Source organism: Rhyacophila brunnea, unplaced genomic scaffold (genome assembly GCF_057557595.1).
Source record: "Rhyacophila brunnea isolate RB1 unplaced genomic scaffold, BYU_Rbru_1.0 scaffold_6, whole genome shotgun sequence".
Taxonomy (NCBI): Eukaryota; Metazoa; Arthropoda; class Insecta; order Trichoptera; family Rhyacophilidae; genus Rhyacophila; species Rhyacophila brunnea.
The window spans coordinates 35,598,956-35,619,921 of NW_028233276.1; the positions used below are offsets into that span (position 1 = coordinate 35,598,956).

At 32.8% G+C, this 20,966-nt stretch overlaps 1 protein-coding gene across 4 annotated transcripts in view; it reads left to right on the forward strand.

Moving 5' to 3' along the window:
- The window catches only part of smash (smallish), a 478,903-nt gene that overhangs the window by 341,604 nt on the left and 116,333 nt on the right, over nt 1-20,966 (forward strand). For 2 of the 4 annotated variants that reach the window (XM_085956529.1, XM_085956532.1), the window contains exon 3: nt 15,490-15,537. The gene's annotated coding sequence lies outside the window, so the exon portion shown is untranslated. Of the gene's footprint in view, nt 1-1,865; nt 1,975-15,489; nt 15,538-20,966 lie in introns of those variants that run through there. The other 2 variants (XM_085956531.1, XM_085956530.1) reach the window with 2 other exon arrangements.

A 20,966-nucleotide genomic window follows, 5' to 3' on the forward strand; every position in this document is an offset into this window, starting at 1 on the left:
TCAGTATTTTATATTTATTCAGTATTTCTACCAAGTGCAAATTTTTTTGATCGTTTAAGCTAGTCAAGTCAAGTTTATATGACTCTACAGAATTTAAAAACGTTGTATATAAAAAGTTCTTTTTATCGTGTAATTATTACGATTTAACAAAATAATAATTAACATGAACATTCCTGTTTATAATTGAATTACAGATTAATCTTAGAAACGGTTATTTGATTTTATGACCCGTTGAAGAAGTTTTTGATTTTTTTTTATTGAATTATAAATAAAATACCTTTTCTACGCCGATATATAAACGGCCACACGATGGCCGAGCGGCTAACGTGTCGGGTCTCAGGTTTGAATTCTGAGTCTGGCAAGTACCTACACATTATTTTTCAATGTGTGTTTGGAGTCAGAGTATGGATCTAATAGATTGTGCAAGTGGCTAACATCCATTTCTCGTAAAACAAATATTTGTTAAGACGGTACTTAACGGTGAAACGGCAAATAATTTTCAACTATAGGTGCGACGAAATGTCGGACTGGCTGGCAATCGGAGAGCGAAAGTCGAGCTGTGAACACGTCAATTTGTTTTGTGTTGGCGACGGGCGAATTAATTATTAAATCGTTAATGACTAAAAAACGGTACCCATTTACTTGAAAAAGAAAACATGTCAATGAATATATTATTATTATTAGTAATAGAACAATAAACATAACATTAAATGGACGCATGTTGACTTTTTATGACAAATTATATTTTGTTCTGCACGCGTCATTTGCACAATCTACGCGTCGCGTAATCACGATCGTTTTAGACCGTGCCACAGCTGAAGTTTAGCTTTAATGCAAACCTCCAGTTTGTGAAGGCCCATTATATAATATTCTTAGGATCGGACAAACCAAATAATATAATGTATAGAAAGTATTTTACAATTTAAGTGTTAATTTTGCCGTATCAAATCTGCAGTCAATGAATCTTGCAATATAATTCAGCTTGAATAATTCAATACAGACTACCCGATATAACAACTCTCGCCAATTTTCACTCACTTCATTTCAACGCTCGTGTTACATGCCGTTATCGTGGGAAATTATACGTGACGTCACGGCTCACATTTTCATTGAATTGAACGTTTGAAAAATTTCCTTTTTCAATACAAACTAGAATTTTGATACTATTTCATATGAAAATTGAGGTTCAATAAATAGTCCATAGTTATACAATAAAACATTTAAAGTACTTATACAAACATATTCGTAATTGAAAGGCTATCATATCAAATGCAATAATTGATATCAAGTTCAAATCATATTTTGTGGGTATAATTTAATTGAAATAAAATATCTGACTGGAATTTATATTGGGTTTTGAATGATCACGAACGTTATGTTTTTGATAATCGATTATACACTAAAATGATTAAGTAGACTTCCGTTTTGTTTTGAAGTTTGATATTTTTTTAACCTGTTATGCCTGGGCGTGCACCTGATCGATATAGTTTTCGTGGCATAACTACATAATCATTCTTCTCGCTTTTTGAATATTTTCTTAATTTGAATTGATAAATTCATTCGTCGTAGGAATGTAGGAATTTCCGTGCGTTCATGACACAAGTAAGTATATGGGGAGTCTCGCGCTCGCAGCCGCTTGAAGCAGACGTGTGTGCACGGTAAAATTAGTCGCGAGATTCTACGTGAATGGTCAGTTTCGCGATTGTATTGTTGCCGTTACTGCGCCGTGTTTATTGTGATTTGAAAGCGGCTACCAATACTGGGATCAATTTTTAATAATTTCTTTATTTCGGCAGTGTGAATAAAAAAAATGTAACATGTTGTTTCAATAATAAACAAACGTGATAATAAATAGTTTAAACGAAAGTGATCGTGTCAGTAATGATGTAATTTCTGTGTGTTTTGCCGTTTATGGCATACCGTTGTCATTACAGATTTGCTTTTATCAGTGACAACCTGCCGCCATGTAAGCAGGTGGGGGAGTTTATCTGTATACGATTGAGTGTGAGTGTATGGGAGAGAGAGAGATAGGCCCGTTTCAGACGGGACACCGGTGTCGCGCTCGTATTAATACAGCAGGCCTTTGTATTTGAATAAAAGGGTCTTTGTATTATGTTTATGAATGCCCCAGAGCTAATGAGTCAACGAGTGCCCGGTACACTTTTCCGTCAGCCGCTACATTCTTAAGCCGCCGATACACCTGTTTTTATTACCGCAGCCAGTTTTATGTTCTAATTTATATCGCGAAATTATGCGTTCACTCATAAGTTCTGGGGCGTTCATAACAGAATATAAAGGCCCCTTTATTCGAATACCAAAGACTTCCTATATTATATGCGAGCGCGACACCGGTGTCCCGTCTGAAACGGGCCATAGTGTTGCGTATATGCGTGTGGAAAATGTTTTCAATCTCACCAACGCCGGTATTAGACTATCAAAGATCTTTGACAAAGATCTTTTATTAAAGTTAAGTTAAGTTGGGTTGTATGTTTTTAGTCTTTTATTTAAATTTTTGTAATTTGGGTAATTTATATAGCTTTTCATATGTTTCGTGTTCTATAAGCAGTGATTGTTGGTTAATAATTTCTTGCCGTCTTCATTTTGAAACGACCTATCTCAACGGTTGCGCTGGTTTTTACATACTTACTGAAATTCCAGTAGATATACACTGAGTATTTAATATGTTATTAAAGGTCACATTTGCGTGAGTTATTTGAATATACTTGTGAGATTATAGCAATAACATGTTTTGAAAACTTAGGCTTCACGTAAGAGTGGAAATAAGAATGGTAACAATAATAAAATTTACCCTATGTACTATGTAGGTACCCAATTCGTGCGCAGAAGAGGAAATCGCAACCTGCGCAATTTCAAGGTTAAGTTGTTCCATTTTAATTACCCACCTACTACATTTTTGGAAGTTTGAAATTATTATAGACAATATTCAATATATGTACATAGTTGTTCCACTATCTTCTTCTTCTTCCACCCTGTGACGACTCAGCATTGGGGCATAGGGCAAGCACATGTTCGCGCCACTTCCCTCGGTCTATCGCAAAATCTCGTACCTCCCGCCATGCCAGACCTGCAGCGCGTAGATCGCGTTTGTAGCACCGCTGCAGGGTGAAGGAGGGCCGGCCACGGTGACGGAACCCTTGAGGTTGTACCACAAGGGTACGAAGTGTCACACTCTTTGGCGGCATCCGGTACACATGTCCCAGCCACGTAAAGCGTCTCTTAGTGATTATCTCAATCACCGAAGGCTGCTGTGCCCGCCCATGAACTCGGAGTGTTTGTAACGCGGTCGTACCAATGTACCCCTAAGATCCCACGGAGACATCGATTCTCAAAGCTCAAAAGCTGAGACCTTTGAAGCTTAGTTAGATGCCATGTCTCAAAGCCAGGGAACTCAGAAATAATGGGAACTGAAATATATAACGGGTAAGGCGATAGCAGGTAACCGACTCGAGTAAAGAAGAATCCGGGTTAAACTTACATACGTGTCAAGAATACGTTTTACGTCGAATACTGAAAACTGCTCTCGGTTTATTCATTTACGCCCATTTAATGTTGGTGTATTACACACACTATTGTACGTGCATAATGCGTGTTTCATTTTCGTAGGACACTCACACATTCAACCCTGCATCAATATGCGGCGTATTGAATATAGCCTATCGGTATTATATGTATTATCTGTTCTGTGCTCAAAGCCATACATGAGCACAGGTAGCACGCACTCGTTGAACTTTCCACTATACTAATCTATTTTTCATCAAGTAGAATCGTTGATATTTATACATTTTTGTCAATCTGAATGAAGTGTGCTCTATAAGGAGATTTTTTTTAAATATTCTTCATAAAAGATATTTATTTTGTCAAAAATGAATACTAAGTATGTCGGTATTATTTATTTAATTTTTTTTATTACACTGCGTCATTTTAATGCTTGCTAATTTCACGACAGCCCACAACACGACATTTTATGTGATAATTATTGACAGTCACCTTTCCAATATCACTGAAAAAAATAACATGCAAATTTTGTGGCGGAAATAAGCAGTATATAATATTATGTAATAAATACATCGTCAGGTTTGCAAATTATATCTCGCGATATTTTAGAATCTTATATCCACCGACATTCTATGAAGATAAGTAGGCGACCTTGCCTAAAATAATTAATTGAACCATGCATAAACGAAATGTGGTAAATCAACTCCGAGCCACTATTGAGGTTTTCTTGTTTCGTTTGTTTTTTCTGATTCTTTTTTTCGATAGTCGAGTCAAGTCAAGTGTTTCCCATAGTTAATAAAAAAAAAGATTGTTTCGTACACAAGGCATGTCAACACACCGTGGAAACAATAGGTAGGTTAGTGGTGTTTATCTGTTATCTACATTTTTATGTCGTGATGCAATATGCCAATGTGAGACCAAGAAATTCCTTAAAGTTACTACTTATTGTCAATTTGACGCCGAGTAACAAATTACACCTGCTATTAACTGTTTTAATGTTGAGCTAAAATCATGAAATTTGACCTTGCGCATTATTTTTTAGTTAAACGTATTTTACAACACTGTACTCAATCTTTTCTATATATTTTAAGTAAGGGATGAGATGGCGTAGTATAGGGATGGCGAACCTATGGCACGCGGGATGATTTTTCATGGCACGCGAATGTTTCATTTTGAAAAGAAAAGAAATTACTATTTTATATATTATACATGTAAAAAATGTGTTTTTACAAATATATATATATATATTTACTCAATTACTTACTTATATATAATATTAAAAAATAATGACGACATGGCCATGTGTATTTTCTTCTGTTTTTCATATTATGTTTAACCATCGATGCGCAAACGGAACGACGAAATTCATGCATAAATGACAAATCGCAATGTATAAAAAATATTAGGCAAATATTTTACGTTTAATCTACATATATACAATAAATTGCATAAGACGGTCGGGAAATTAAAAATAAAAATATTCAAACAACAAACCTTATGAAATTAATTATCGGCAGTCAGTCATTCAAATATAATAACTGATTGTTATTTTGAGTCAAACATAATATCTAAAAATGCAAAACCGTTCAGTGATGGAGAATATAATATGAAAGAAGAATGGTGCAATGCTTCCACGATCTCTTTAAGAATTTTGAAATATTAAGACAAAAATATGTATAGAATAAAAGATATGCCTTCGGCTAGAAATACGGTGAAAGATATAATAATATAATGTCAAGAACTCAATTGTAATTTTTAAACCTTTTTAATGGAATTCTTAAAAACTATTTTTTTAGAAAACTTTTTTTTCGCCATGAAAAACTGTACGGCACGTCACAGTCGAAAAATATTATTTGGAAATTTTGGCACGCTTTGGTAAAAAGGTTCGCCATCCCTGGCGTAGTAATGGGATGGCGGCCATTTTTATTGAAACGATAAAATTAAAAAAATATATATAGGTATTATTTTAATTGAAATAGCATTACTTACCTACTTCACCTGTAATCGCCCCAGTATATGGGGCCATGCATAGGGCAAGCACAACGTGGAAAGATATTGTCAACTAGCGGATTGTGGTCTATATTTTAATATGTTCCCATAATGAACAATTCATTTCGCAAGTTGATTGGTAAACGGATACTACTCACTAGGAGCCACCCCTTACTAAAAATAATATATTCAAAATATTGCATAAATGACACTGAAAAATAATAAAAAGACTACCGCATTATATACGAGGGTGGGTCAATAAGTCCTTAGAAAAGCCGATAGGTGGCGCGACTAGTACTGCAAGCGGTTTGTTTTCATGCAGCGGCACTACCGATTCAGTATGCTGCGAAGTTTCAATCAGATTGGTCGGGTTGTTGTGTGTTTCTCGTACATTTAAAAAAAAAATTGCTTGTTTACAAAAAATGGAGAAAATTGAGTTTATAGCTGTTATTAAACATTTTAATATAAAAGGGTTAACAGCAAAGGAAATAAAAAATGAGTTGGATTTAGTTCACGGCATATCTGCTCCTTCACTTGCAACTATTTATAACTGGTTAAATGAATTTAAACGTGGTCGTACATCAACAAAGGATGAACCACGCTCAGGACGTCCTGTAGAGGTGACTACACCAGAAATGATCAATAAAATCCACGATATGGTGTTAAGTGACCGAAGATTAAAGTTGAGTGAGATAATTGAGGTTACAGGGATCTCAAAAGGTAGCGTCATTTCTATTTTACATGACAAATTGGGCATGAAAAATATTTCTGCAAGATGGGTGCCGCGTTTGCTCACAGTCGACAATAAACGCAGTAGGGTGGTGGCCTCTAAAGCCCTGTTGTCGCTCATGCAACGCAATCCGGATGAATTTTTTATTCGCTTTGTGACTGTAGATGAAACATGGATACACCACTATACTCCCGAGACGAAAGAACAGTCAAAGCAGTGGATTGCGAAGGCAAACCATGTCCAAAGAAGGCGAAAACCGTAAAATCAGCTGGTAAGGTTATGGCTACTGTATTTTGGGATGCACGTGAAATTATTTTCGTTGACTATTTGGAAAAAGGAAAAAACAATAACAGGGGATTATTATGCATCTTTATTGGACCAGCTAAAAAACAAAATTGAAGAAAAACGGCCTCATTTAAACAGGAAAAAAATCCTCTTTCATCAGGACAATGCCCGTGTTCACACATGTTTACGATCAATGGCTAAAATTGAAGAATTGAAGTTCGAATTGGTCGACCACCCACCGTATTCGCCAGATTTAGCCCCCAGTGACTTTTTCCTTTTCCCAAACTTAAAAAAATGGCTAAGTGGACAACGTTTTTTTTCAAATGAAGAAGTCATCGATCGGACAAATGCTTATTTTGAGGACCTTCCGAAAACTTATTTTTCTGATGGTTTAAAAAAAATTGAGAAACGTCTAACCAAGTGTATTGAGCTCCAAGGAAATTATGTTGAGAAATAAAAAAAATATACAAAAATAAAACCTGTTTTAATGCTTTTTTCTAAGGAATTATTGACCCACCCTCGTATTTTGCTCGTCATGTTGGATATCTCATCCTGTGGACTTCCAACAACATTTCTTTCCTTTTTCGAATTCGGCATCCCACAAGCATAATATAATTTAAATTTAATGGAAGCAATTTGTTGGAGGGATAAATTTCTGGTGTCTCCACCTTAAACATCGACAATGGCTGTGGACATCATGTATGTAGGTATATTGTACAGGCCAATTATCGTAACCCTCAAATATCAAATTGTTCAGGAGGTGAAAAAACTGTGGGCATTGGATTTACTTATGATTGTATATAATATTTATTTATTATTTTATATATAATATTTATTTATTATTTTATATATAATATTTATATATTATTTTGTAAGTACTTATATTTTATTATTTTATTACAAATTGAGTGGCTTACTCTGTACCTACCCTGTGGCTTACGTTTAAAGGGGGTTACATCATTTGTTTAGAATATTTTTTTTAAGTTACAAATGGCTTAAAAATAGTTTTGATTTATTTTGATATGAAATATTTTTTTAGGATTTATGATAATTGGCCAGTTCTTTTAAGAGTATACGTCCATTACCATCAAAATGTCACTTTGGTGAAAAGTGAGGGTTAATGCAAATGGCCTGTACAGTGACGATATACAAAGCTACGTCCACGTTTCCCCCCTAACTCTTGCGACTAAGAAAGAAAAATGTCATTTCTGTGTTTATTTTTTTGTGTAATATTTTTGACGATTAATAATTCATGTTTAAATTTTCCACTCTTTTATTTTTATCGCAATAATTCGCACCGGTATTATAATAGGTAAACAGCTTCATTATCATGGCGACTGATGCAACTTGTTATGGAATGCCTGATTTCATTATAATTGGTATTTTTATGGCTTTTGAGAGAATGTGCCGGCTTTACATTTGTACGGTGTAACATTGTAGGTACGTGCGTGCCAGTCACGATTAGCGATTTATATTTTATACATTTTTTACAACATCTCCGTGTATATATCACGGATGATTTAATTGAGGTGACCGGTTAAAATTTTTATCGTAATTCGTGATTTTATTAAGAAATACAAAAAATAATTATATCCACCAATGTTAAAATTACTAATTAATTTAGTTAATATATAAGTAAGAATCAATGATTGATGAAAAATAGAACATCTTCCATACAAAAGTATAATAATTATTTTTGTCTGTTTATCTTATTGCATGTCTGTGTGCATATTTTTTTAATTTGCTAATTTGTGTATATAGCCATGTATGCTTATGTTATTTATTATTATATAAAACACTAGTCTTGTTTAATATTACCTCGTCAATTATAAACTTTTGAATTCGGACCGCCCCTGGAACGAAAAAAATACAATTTACTTATGAATGCAGTATCACTTATTTTTCTTTGTCAAGACCTGAGGATCGTGACCTGGATGATTTGGCTGTCGAACAGCCTTCATATCGGGTTGGCCCCACTTCTCTCGGCATTCTACGCAAAGCCTGTGTCAATGGCACCCATAAATTGGAGGCATCCAATGGTTAATTTAATATTCTGATGCTGTGTCTAAAACACATGACAGTGTGGAAGGCAGTAACGGATACTAATGATCCTAATAATTATGATTGGTAGTCCATGCGGAATAGGATGAGCACCCGCTGCAGGCTAGGTGTTCGTTGCTAGACCTAAAGTGCGTAGTGTCTGAGTATAAGGTATGTACCCGGAAAGAAGACGAAAGTCAGTGCCACCTGCTAGACCGTGTTAACACCAACCCCTTCGGCAGCCTTAAAAAATCAACAATAAATTATTATAGATATTTTTTCAAAATGGAACCCACTTCCCACAACTTTCCTGTGTGCGCGCCTGATGAGATAAAATCTGTTCACATAGTTTTATATGTTCGTATTGTTTAAGCTTTGTTTTTCGTACTATATACTTATTAATTAGAATCTTTTATTTGTATTAGCTTACTGTACTCTTCTTTCCCATGTACACATTTCATCAAAAAGTCTCTCTAAACTCCGTCAAAGTAGACTTGAGTGCATGGCCATCTTGGGTATTTACTCCTGAGACATTCCCTGGCGTAAAAAAACTACTGATGTTTCACATCCAAACGCAGGGACTCGTGATACGCTCAATTAAAACCGAGTGTGGTACGGGGCGGGATGATTTGGAAGGGTCTATCTATATTAATTGTGTTGATGAGATAAATGAGTATACGACAAATCCTATCTGAATTCAACGACTGCGATCAGAAAACTGATTATTTTCATTAAAATTGGTCTAACACTACCATTATCATTAAACGCAGGAAATATAAACCCGCCTTTTAAATGTTGATTAATCAATTACTCCAAGTCTTTCTCGATAACCTTCGGGTAAATTGGTCTGTTTTCCTTTGAAGTGTCCGCTATCTTAGAAATTGCAAAGAATTACAGACATAGCTTTACTAAGAAATGGATCATTTAAATCTAGACAATAATTATTGAACGATCTTGCTAACTAACTACATATAACAATTTTCTTACTTGGAACTTTTTCTACGGATTATTTCCCCATATTATCTTTATATCTCTTAACGTTAACTGTTGAGCAAAGTAATAATAGAATTAGCAATTTGACGCAGAATGCGCTATGTATTTATTATGATTTTTAAATCCTGGGATTAAATATTATATCGATATTTCGGGAGTAATGGTAGGTATTAAAATAAAACTACATACTTATTTTCTTCATGTACATAAGTGTTATTTAAAGAAAACGGGTAGTCCGTCGTTAAAGGGTGAACTTTTGCTTGTTGGACCTATGAGGGTCTGTTTCCCCGCGAAAGATCTGTTTGAAAAACGAAGGTAAACGTAATTTCAACAGCTTAATACTTAGCTAGATTGCACTTGAGAAAGAACATAAATATACTTACCCCACAAGGTGTCGGTAAGAAGAAAACGTAGGGAAAAACGTCTGTAACCAGAAAATGTTAACCTTAACCTAAAACGCTGACCTTAACCTTAGTGATAGATAGGCGTGCTCGCCAAAGATCCTGGCCTGATCCATCCTGAAGCAGGGGCCTGCTTCCTGTCCATGGGGAGAAGACATATGAGAATGTTGTCAGGTGGTACTGCCTCTGTGTTACATTTGCTAGTATATTATATTTTATTAAATGACAAAATATTATAAAGTTAATTATCCCGATATCGTGCGGAGCACATTGCCGTCGAAATGGTCCATCAATTAATAAGTATTTATACTTACTTGTCTTGTCTAATAAGTTCAACATCGGCTACCGATATGAAAGGAAATAAATACACAACTAATACAGACGACGTCATGGAAACACACATAACTCTAAAGAATTCTCTATCTATAGCACTAGACATAATGTATGTAGGTAGGTACTGTATATATATATATATACTTTATTATAATGTCAATGTCACGATTGATTTAAATTCATCTGTTTTAAACTCATAATGTGAATCAGCGAGGTGGAAAAGATTGCACGATAAATGTTGCCACTTATTAAAAAGTCATCTTTGATTATCTTTTAAACATCATAGTCTGTGTGGAACATGATGATGACCATTTCGAACTCAATTTTCAGTTGGTTATTGATATCGTTTCGTAACAGTCAACACTAAATTGCATTTATTTATTATAAATATTGTATAATTTTAATATCTGTTACTGTAATATATTTTTTAATCTTCTCCAAATTACACCATGATTTCCCTTGAGAACTTTAAAAACTGAAGAGATGATAGTATAATATTATTATGGTAAATTCATTGTGTATTTTGACTTTTAGATTGTGATCACTGGGTTTCCCGTTTCGTCTCTTTATTAAAAATAATCTCAATCCAAAAAAAGTACAAAACATCTTGAGCTTTCGCATTCGAGCCGGCTCGCGGGTGGCTATCAATTTTCTCACGAGAAATTCTGTTTTATCATTTTGAATATACAATAAAAACGTTCTTTGTACTTTTTGGCTAAGTCATTCACTCGGATTAAGATTAAGGAAGTCAGATAAACGTTCATTACAATGTGTTCTTACCGCTGCTGATTAGTGATTACACTAATTTCTGTTTAAGTCGCTAACTAGACAAGAAATAACATTTATATGTATAATAAGTGCTAATGAGTGTTATATAAGACATTGAACTTTTGCATAATATAAATAGATCCGTCATTTTGTTGAACAATATTAAACAACTTACAAACATTACCAGGTGGCAGTGGCTGTTAATATGACATAAATAGTGCACACTAAACTTTGTCAGTCGAACGTATTTGTTTTTGAACATATATAATTTAGAAAAACACTTTCTGAGAGAGTATATTATTATAACCAATAGAAAAAATCTTTTTTGAAAAAAGTAAGTATAGTTAATTATAAATTATTAGCAAGTGCGAGTTGTAACATCTAAAAAATATTGGAGAAATTCCACGACGTCGGTTAGTAATCGAAGTAATAGTAAATAGTTACCTACTTTGATTTAAGAAACAAAAATCGATTGCCAAAGTAGCTTGATTTGGAAGAGCGCTGATGAGTAGGTATTAAAAATTGACCAATAGTTAAAATTTGTCGCAATTAGTATGTCACGCCGTAGCATATTGGATAAATGCGACGGATTGGGGCGTAAACCCGTGGAGATGCAGGATTCGATTTCCGGCCGGGGTGGCTTACTTTTTTCAAAAAAGATTTTTTCTATTGGTTATAATATACTCTCTCAGAAAGTGTTTTTCTAAATTATATAATATGTTCAATAATCAGAATGATATATTCTTAAATCTTGTGAATTATTCGTTGAATAAAAGAAATAGTAAGTATTTGTTTTTATTTAACTAAGTCTACAATGTGTAGATGGTGTTTGCTTGTTTATAAAATTCAATTAAACCTTGCCTAATCCAAGCCACAGTAGATAATAGTAAAAAAAATCTTCGTTTCTCTATAAAATATCTAAAATTATGTCATTAAACCATACATAATTTTAGATATTTTATAGATTATGGTTTTTATTAAAACTAACTAACATCATTTGTAATAATATGTATCTTAATTGAACGAAAACAAATAATTACGACTGAAAAGGTGTGTATTATTTTTGTAGGATCGCCCATAGCACACCTAAACTATTATAGTTTGTTTTAGGCAGGGTTTAATTGAATTTTAAAAACTAACCAGCACCACTTGCTTATTGTATTCTTAAAGCAATGAAATCAAATATGTATGACTGACAAAGTTTAGTGTGCACTGTGTATGTCGAATCTTAACAGCCTACCCCCATCCATCACCACTACACCTGTCAACGTTCGCATACGTCTTCTCACCATATTTCTCTCTCTCATATAATTGTATTCATTTTTTCTCTTTCTGTTGTTGTTCTGGTGTTTCATACTCGATATTTGTCTGTGATTCTGCATCAGCCTGGTGGAGTCCTTAGTCTCCTGACTTTGCTGACCACGCCATCGCTGAACTCATTAATTTGTCAAACGGCAACCCTTAGCTGATTGCCCTCCCTCATGCATAATGATTCTATTTTTTTTATTGATTGTGTATGTTGCTGGAGCATAATGTATGTAAAAGCACCCTATCTCTATTAGGTATAACTATCGTCAAATCTCTTGGATAGCATGCTAATCACTCCCTATTACCCCACTGAAAACTTGTCAAACTATTATGAGAGTATCATATGTTTTCTTTCACATTAACTGAGTACCTAGTCAGATCAAATCATATCTGAATAAAACACTTTAAAACATGTAGTAAAACCACCGGAATACTAGGGAAAGACATTAACAAAGGGTTTAGGACGATTCGGCGCCGGAACAACTGGGCGCCACGCAATCAAATGATATTCGAAAATAAATAGACGTTCGTGAATTATATGTACTTTTAAAATATATATTTAATATTGTTTATAATTAAATTATATAATTATTTTAAAATGTACACGTAAATAATGAGTTAATTATGCATATTTTTTAAGTTCCAACGAGAAGAGAGTTTTTTTTATTTTACCACGTTTTAATTAGCTCGTATTCTTGTTTGTCCGGTACAGATTTTTTCTTGTTTGTCCAAGATTTTTAACTAACTACCCGACTAGCTAGACATTTGAAACGTTTAGAATATATCAGAACACGACGACAATGCATTCTTTTAATACTTTTGGCCATCTTTAAGCAGAATTGAATTCATCTTCAGTTAATTCTGTTTTGTATGTTTCGGAAAAACATCGTTAAAAGTAATATGTACTACTCACTATTACTGGTTGCTAAGTGGGTCCTAGCAACTGAATAATTATTATAAAAACTATGGAAATCAATATGAAATGTCAAAATGAGATTTCTGTAATCTATAATATTTATTCAGTATTTCTATCAAGTACAATAAAAAGTTTTTATTAATACATAGAATTGTCAAGTTTATATGATTCAACAGAAAATTTAAAAACGTGGTATATAAAAAGTTCTTTTTATCTTGTAAAATTATTAAAACTATTAAGTGCCTAGTAGGTAGATAGAAACTGTATAAAATTCCTCGTCTACTTTCTGTATAAAACGTCTATTTATTTCATTAGACAGTGCGGCGCCCAATTGTCCCATTCCCGTAAAAAATAGGTGTAGGTTATAAGCAAATTAGAAATACAATCATATTGTATATAATATTTATATAAAATTCTGGTATCTGCTCGTTATTGTCAGATATTATTGATACCGATCAATATCAAATTAATGTTCTTATTGAATTTAATAAAATTGTAACATTACTTGTCTGCAATGCTCCACATGCACAACGCGTAATTTCTTGATCTCAATGCTATACTTCCATCTCTTTCCGGTAAGACAGCTCATAGTGAACTCTGCTACGACGATTTATGTGTATGAAAATCTTACATTCTTAAATCTATCAGTTTAGAATAAAAACATGTTTAAACAGTGATTATTCACAAGTGCAAGTCAAGTGCAAGGACGTTATTATCATTTTTTGTAAATATTGATTTATTTTTTAAGTTTTGTTTACAATGACTATATTATTTTTCTTCTTGATATCCTTCTGATATTTAAGATTAGTCATCAGCCCCTCTACTTAATACCCGTACATAGATGCAGCTGTCTTGAACTATTGTAGATAGAAATGTGTCATTAAGTATATTTGCTTATACCTACAATACTATACATATTGCAAATATAGTGTTTTCAATTTATAGACGATATTATCTAATCCTGCCTTACCAGTTTAAGTCCTGATTCATACTTTCTCGTTTATTTTTTTCGTAATTCATGTATTATTCATGAGCCATAATAAGTCACGAACAATAAAACTAGGTATTATGATTTTAAATAATTTGCATATTTTTCGAATCAAACATATCAAAAGGTAAAAAAAGACGTGTTCAGATTATCTCGTTTGTTTCCACATCAATAAGTTTTCAAGGCCGTAGGTATCCATAACAATACAGGTTTTTTCATATTCGGATAGTAACTATTATTTTACATTCTATAAAAAAAATTGAAGTACCTACTAACCTGACAATATAATATAGGCTCTATCACTATTTACTGGAACTACCTACCTACATATTTTTTTATATGTAGGTAACTAAGTGGAATTATATTGTAGGCTGTTTTGTACAACAGTATGATTAATGGGACACTTTACAACAACAAGAAATCACTACCTTGATCTGTTTATTGTAATATTTTTTTGTTTGTAATAATATGTACTTCTTTTAATATATCTGACTGTCAATTCCCCTCGGAAAGCCATTATATAAAATAAAGTTTAAAACGGATATCAATTCGGTATGCTACTATGCCAATAGGGCGTATTCACGATTTTCTACTTAACAGGATAGCAATTAATATTCGAACTAATGTTTCTAGTATTTTTTACTATAATATATTCTATTTGAGTCATTTTTTGCGATCCTGGTATATCCTTTCAGTATCTTCAGGCACTATGCGAACTCGCCAATTCTAATTAATGGACACTGATACAAAACAACAATACTAAGTAAACTTAAAAAAATACAATAAATGTTTATTGGTTTCGTCATACTTTTCATGTTTCGTTGTAACCTGACGTTGACGTTGAAATTCTATACAATAACACCATAAATATCTCATTTTTCCTTGCTGCTTAGCGCGTTGATATAAATAGTGTTAATCTTATTTAAATAAACATTAATACCGGTTTCGTCCTCTCGCATGGACAATGTCAACTGGTTTATTAAAAGTTTTTGAAAAAATTCAATGAAATTGATTAAATATTTCAAGTTTTTTATGAATTTAGACATATTGTGTATCTCATTCTGTACTCTGATTAATATTGGTATTTTGTCATGTTTTTAAACGATTATATTTATTTTCTGTAATAATGTCGACCACACTTTAAAAATAAATACCGACTGAAACTGATAAAAAAACATCTCACTGATTAACATACTTATTTACCTTTTTTCTTTTTTTTCAGAAATGTACCAAAACAGTCCAGCCAGTCACAGAACCTATGAAACATAAGGTAAAATAAATAATAATGTAGACTTTTAAGTACTGACCTCACTCAAGTTGACAACACGACATCGGCAACACGGATTGAGTGAGTCATTAACCAAGTATCAGAAAAGCAAAATAAATTAAGCTGTTGCCATTTATTTCCACTGAGCTGTATGCAGTTAGCAACAGAAGTGTCACCAACTTAGCTCAATACCTTTTAAAACAAATTTATGATGATATATAATAAACTATAATATGTTTTATTACAGTAGCAACTTTTTTCCCCTGTGCGTTTGTAAACACAAATCTATTTCGCTGTCGTTAACGCAATATTGAAATTTGTACTCCAATAAAGCCACATACTGAAAATGATCGAAAATCATCTTTGCCGTCAATCAAGCAAACTATATTTTCTATGTACTCGTATTCTCGGATTCAGTGTGAATTTAACTGAATTGAAATCATAAAAGATTAATGAATCTTATCATAATTCGCATGCGGATACAAAAATGTGATGGTACAATCATAATTAAATATATTTTTATTAGTACATGTTATGTTATAAATATCTATAACTTACATCGTTTGTCTTGTAAATTGAATATGATTTAGTGGCGAATTTATCTTGTGTTGGTGTCAAGGACATACCACCTTCTGAAAGTGCATTGCTAGATATGCTTACTTACAATAATATAATTATTATTAGAGTCACATTCACGAATAGTGAGCGTTGGCTCCATCAACATCATAAATGTCATTTTAATATAACACATAGGTACCTACCACACATTAATTGCAAATTATTTATTGTCAAACAACACATTTGCTTAAATATTCTGTATTTATAAATACTTTAATTAAATTAACCTAAACTAATTGTAATTGAACGAGGCCGATGTTCAAATTTTATATTTTCCTTAATAACTTTCTTAAATCTCTAAATAATCTTTAACTTTTCATACAAAACAGAATTAACTGAAAATGAATTAAATTCTACTAAACGATGGCTAGAAGTATTAAAAAATGCATTGGCATCGTGTTCTGATATATTCTAAAAGTTTCAAATGTCTAGCTAGTCGGGAAATTAATTAAAAATTGATTACGAGATTTGCACCGGACAAATAAGAATACGAGCTAAGAAAAACGATGTAAAAAACGTTGTAAATACCGTTGTGAAAGTGTGTAAGTGTTTCCACTTACTTGCATTTTAAAGTAAATGCTTATCTTAAGCCTCAATTACATTGAGCTTCTTTACGAGCTGTTTATTGGCGAATTTACAATCTGCCTGTAAAGTCGCCTAGTGTAATCATCGAATAAGCTAATAAGCAGGTTGTAAACACTCTACCGAGAAAAGTTGAAAGCCGGTCAACTTTAAACGCTACACGCCGGCGTGGGGACCTACTGCGTCTGCGCAGTAGAGCGCAGTAGCAACCTCCCGGTAAAACACGAACTACGTTCTGTCAAAATAGTCGCTGGCTTGTGGCTTCTCAGCGAATGGAAAGTTTTGTGTGTAATCATCAAATCACAGTAGCTGAATCGCCCGCTTTTAAATTCGCCAGTAAACAGCTCGTAATTAAGCTCAATGTAATTGAGGCTTTATACTTAACATGGCAAATATAAGTAGGCATTCTACTAATAAAACATCAAAATAATACCAATTAATACTTTTTCTTTCATCGTGAAGCTTTTTTATTCTGTCATGTTATTATAGCTCGTGCCTCTCGGATTTTACAGCTGTCTCGTGCGGTTGTACAATTAATCAAGCAGTGTTGTCTCTTTTTCGTTAACAGAGCTTGAACAATAAATCATCGCCATATTATCTTATTTAAATAATCCCATGCTATTTATTTTATAAGATAAGATTGTCACAGGAACGGCTTTGCAAAAAAACAAAAAGTATTATAATATGTACATAATGGTAAACAATGTATGAAATCTTTAAGTATCTAGCTAGACTCCACTAGAGCATACTTGATTAGGCAATTGTAATTCATAATTATATATATTATATGACAATTGAATTCAATACGTTCCTAACTACCATATCTTAAATGTTGTGTTTTTTAAAACTACATTATTATATAGAGACACAATAGCATTGATTTATAAAATATTAAATTTGTTCATTGTTAGTCTCACTATGGTCACTTTACAAAGACCAAAATACGTTTTTTTAATTATGCTGTATGTTAACGTATCTACCAACCGTGTAAATTGATTTGTAATAAAAATAGCCTAACCTCACCTCTCGCCTAAAGATCTACAAATTATACCAATATTGATTAGTTAGCTATAATCAATCGTATTTAGAATTCGTGATATTGATCAAAATTATAATGAATAATTAAAATATTATACAGTTTAAAAAAACAAAATAGTATCACAAATGTAGATTTTATTTTTCATAATAATATGCTTGACGACACAAATAGCTACCTACATATTTACGATTAAAAATAAAGGTGTTTTTTAAACCACAATATGAACTACTTGTAGGTACTATCTATACGTACATAATAATAAATATTATATGAAACGTTTTATTAAGTTTATTTAAATCAATTTATTAATGAGATATAAAAAGGCGTATGTCTCTAGATATTTGCCACGCTAAGCTAAAAGAGCATAATTGACAATTGGATGAGAATTAGTTACCTAGTTTTGGGGTGAGATTGTTTATAATGTCATCTTCAGATATTCCTTGGCGAAGTTCGTATATTTTTTTTGTAGAGCAGTTATCTATTATTTAAATCAGTGATGCACAACCCGCGACCCGTGACCCGCATGCGGCCCAAAATGACAAATACGAAGTTTTTCATTGAATATGATTGATAGGGTTGTTACTAAGGTCCGTCATACAAATGTGCGTCATAATGCAGAGTGGAGTAACTATTCAATTTTAAATAATATAATGTATGTACAGCTAGTCTAGTATAATATATCATTATTTTTCATTACTTTTACCTGCTGCAACCCGTAAAAAAATTAGAAAATTGATAAATTTTCCATTATATCAAATAGGTTTTGTACCACCGATATAAATTGTCACTTAGGCCATTGTCTCGAATAAAACTACACCTGCATACATATTATTAACATAAGAGCGGTGTTGTCCTTGTAGATTATAGAATCTGTTTTTATGAACAACCTTGAATTATATTTGCAATTCATAAGAAACCACAATAATATGCAAAAACTAAACTCGTGTATCTAGGAATGCTTTTTTTATTATCATGCAATTTAATAAAATAACAATATCGCAATATTTATGATTCCTTTTTGAAAATGGAACGAATTTAATTTTAGTTCTATCTATCGCCTTCTGTTATTCTTGGCGTTTGAGTCTTGCATATGCCATTTTTATAAACGTATAATTTATTATGGCAATTCAAGTACACGTATGTTTGCAAGTGTTCTATTTAATTGGCTTAAATGCTCTCATTTTTTTTGTTTTCACCCGTTCAGTATAAGGCGTCTTGTCTATGTGTCGCTCGGCTATGCTAACTTTGCTAACTCGTTTGTGGAATACGTGGAAATGCTAAACATGTCAATCTAGTCTAATTTGTGAGGAGAAATTCTATCGATAACCACACTTCCCTATGCGATGAAGATATTAGTTATATTTTACTCTTTAGTATAAATTGCAGTCATAATAATTGCTTCACATTTATGTAATAATTTCATGCAATGTTATTTATTTTCGTACAGGTGGAGGAGGGTAGGGTTAGTCTGAGTATGCATAATATAAGGGACGCAGTTTTTCTACTGATTCGTGTATCTGAGATGATAGTGTACAAATGATGTAACACAAATAAAGATATACGAGGTCATACGGGCTTCCTCGCGTTGAATTTGAAAACGGCCACAGGTAAGCTAATAAGGGAAGTTAAATAGGAATGGTTAATGCCCTCCAAAATTTCAATGAAATTATTTATTTATTTATTTAAGAATACAAAACATTGTGGACATAACAAATCTGAATTCAAGACGTACACAACATGAGATTTAGGTTACAAATATTACCCTCACAAGAGAGAAGAAGAGAATATAGAAAATAATAATAATAACAAAAAAATCAAAACATACTTAAGTACAATTTAATACAGAAAAATAAAGTTTCAAAAACAAAATGCAAAGTACATCATTGAAAATGTCTATGTCTTTAGGGAGCGAATTTACTACCCGTCGCTAATGGTGCCCGATAGGCTTGACACGAGGAAACGGTTCCGATCTTTAATAAATCATGGCTGCGACCACGTAGGCAATTGACAGGCGCGTGTAAATTCAAATTCATTAGGACACCAGGATTGGAAACCATCCCTCGCGAAAACAGGCAAAAGTGTTTCAAGAGCAAAAGACACCGACGAGATTCAACAGAATGAAAAGTAAGCACGCCTTGTAGAAAGGCTGTTGAAAAATAATCATTTGACGAATTATCGAAAGGAATATAGTTAAATGTCTTAAAATAAAGACATAGAAGAAATTTATTCTGGACGCGTTTTAAAATAAGCTTATAGGAAACCTCATAAGGACACCAGGTAATCGACCCATATTCAAGAATGCTACGCACTAATCAGACGTACGTAAGACATTTGGATTCATGATTGGTTTGGATTGTCGCATGATGAATCCTAGAAGCTTACTCGCACGTAGAGCCGTAGAAGTTGTATGCGAGTGAAAAGATAATGAAGAATCAAAAAATATCCCAAGATCTTTCGCTTTAGATTGACGCTTTAATGAACTTTTTGACATAATATAATATGTTAGATTACAACTGAATACGCCCTTTAAATTCTCACGACTCAGTTCCGACTTCCGAGGGACATACGATGCGATCGACCAAAATCAATCCCGCGATTGACAAATTTAATTAATCGTCATATTATACTATTGAGGCTGCTTGGATAGGTACAACTATTAACTATACTAATGAAGGTAGATGATATGACACGCGCATCATCAAAATACTTTCTATATTCATTGTGCGGTTGTGTTGCATACCCATATTACCCGTGTAAGTCTCGCAATATCACTATTAACTCACAATATTTTTTTAATTGATATGCATTCTTTTTTTCTATTAGGTTATTACTATTATTAGTTTAAAGAGGCCAAGGTGAACAGTAGTGTTAAAAACCATACATAATGTTATTATTTATGGCGATTTCTACAATCTTGTGTTATTTATTACTAAACAAAAGAAACTCGGAAATTTTGTACACACTTTTATGCAAATATGTGTTAACTTAGTACATAGATACTTTTAATTTCATATTTTGCCTACGTAGCTATCGTAGTTGTTCGATCAGTTTTATACATAACTCATTCATCTTAGTTTTTCTACATACAACCAAAATGTTTATGATTATTCATAAATTCTATAAATAATAGCGGTAACATAAAATTTAAAGAAATCAGATGTATATAATAATATATCGGTTATTTTATTTAATT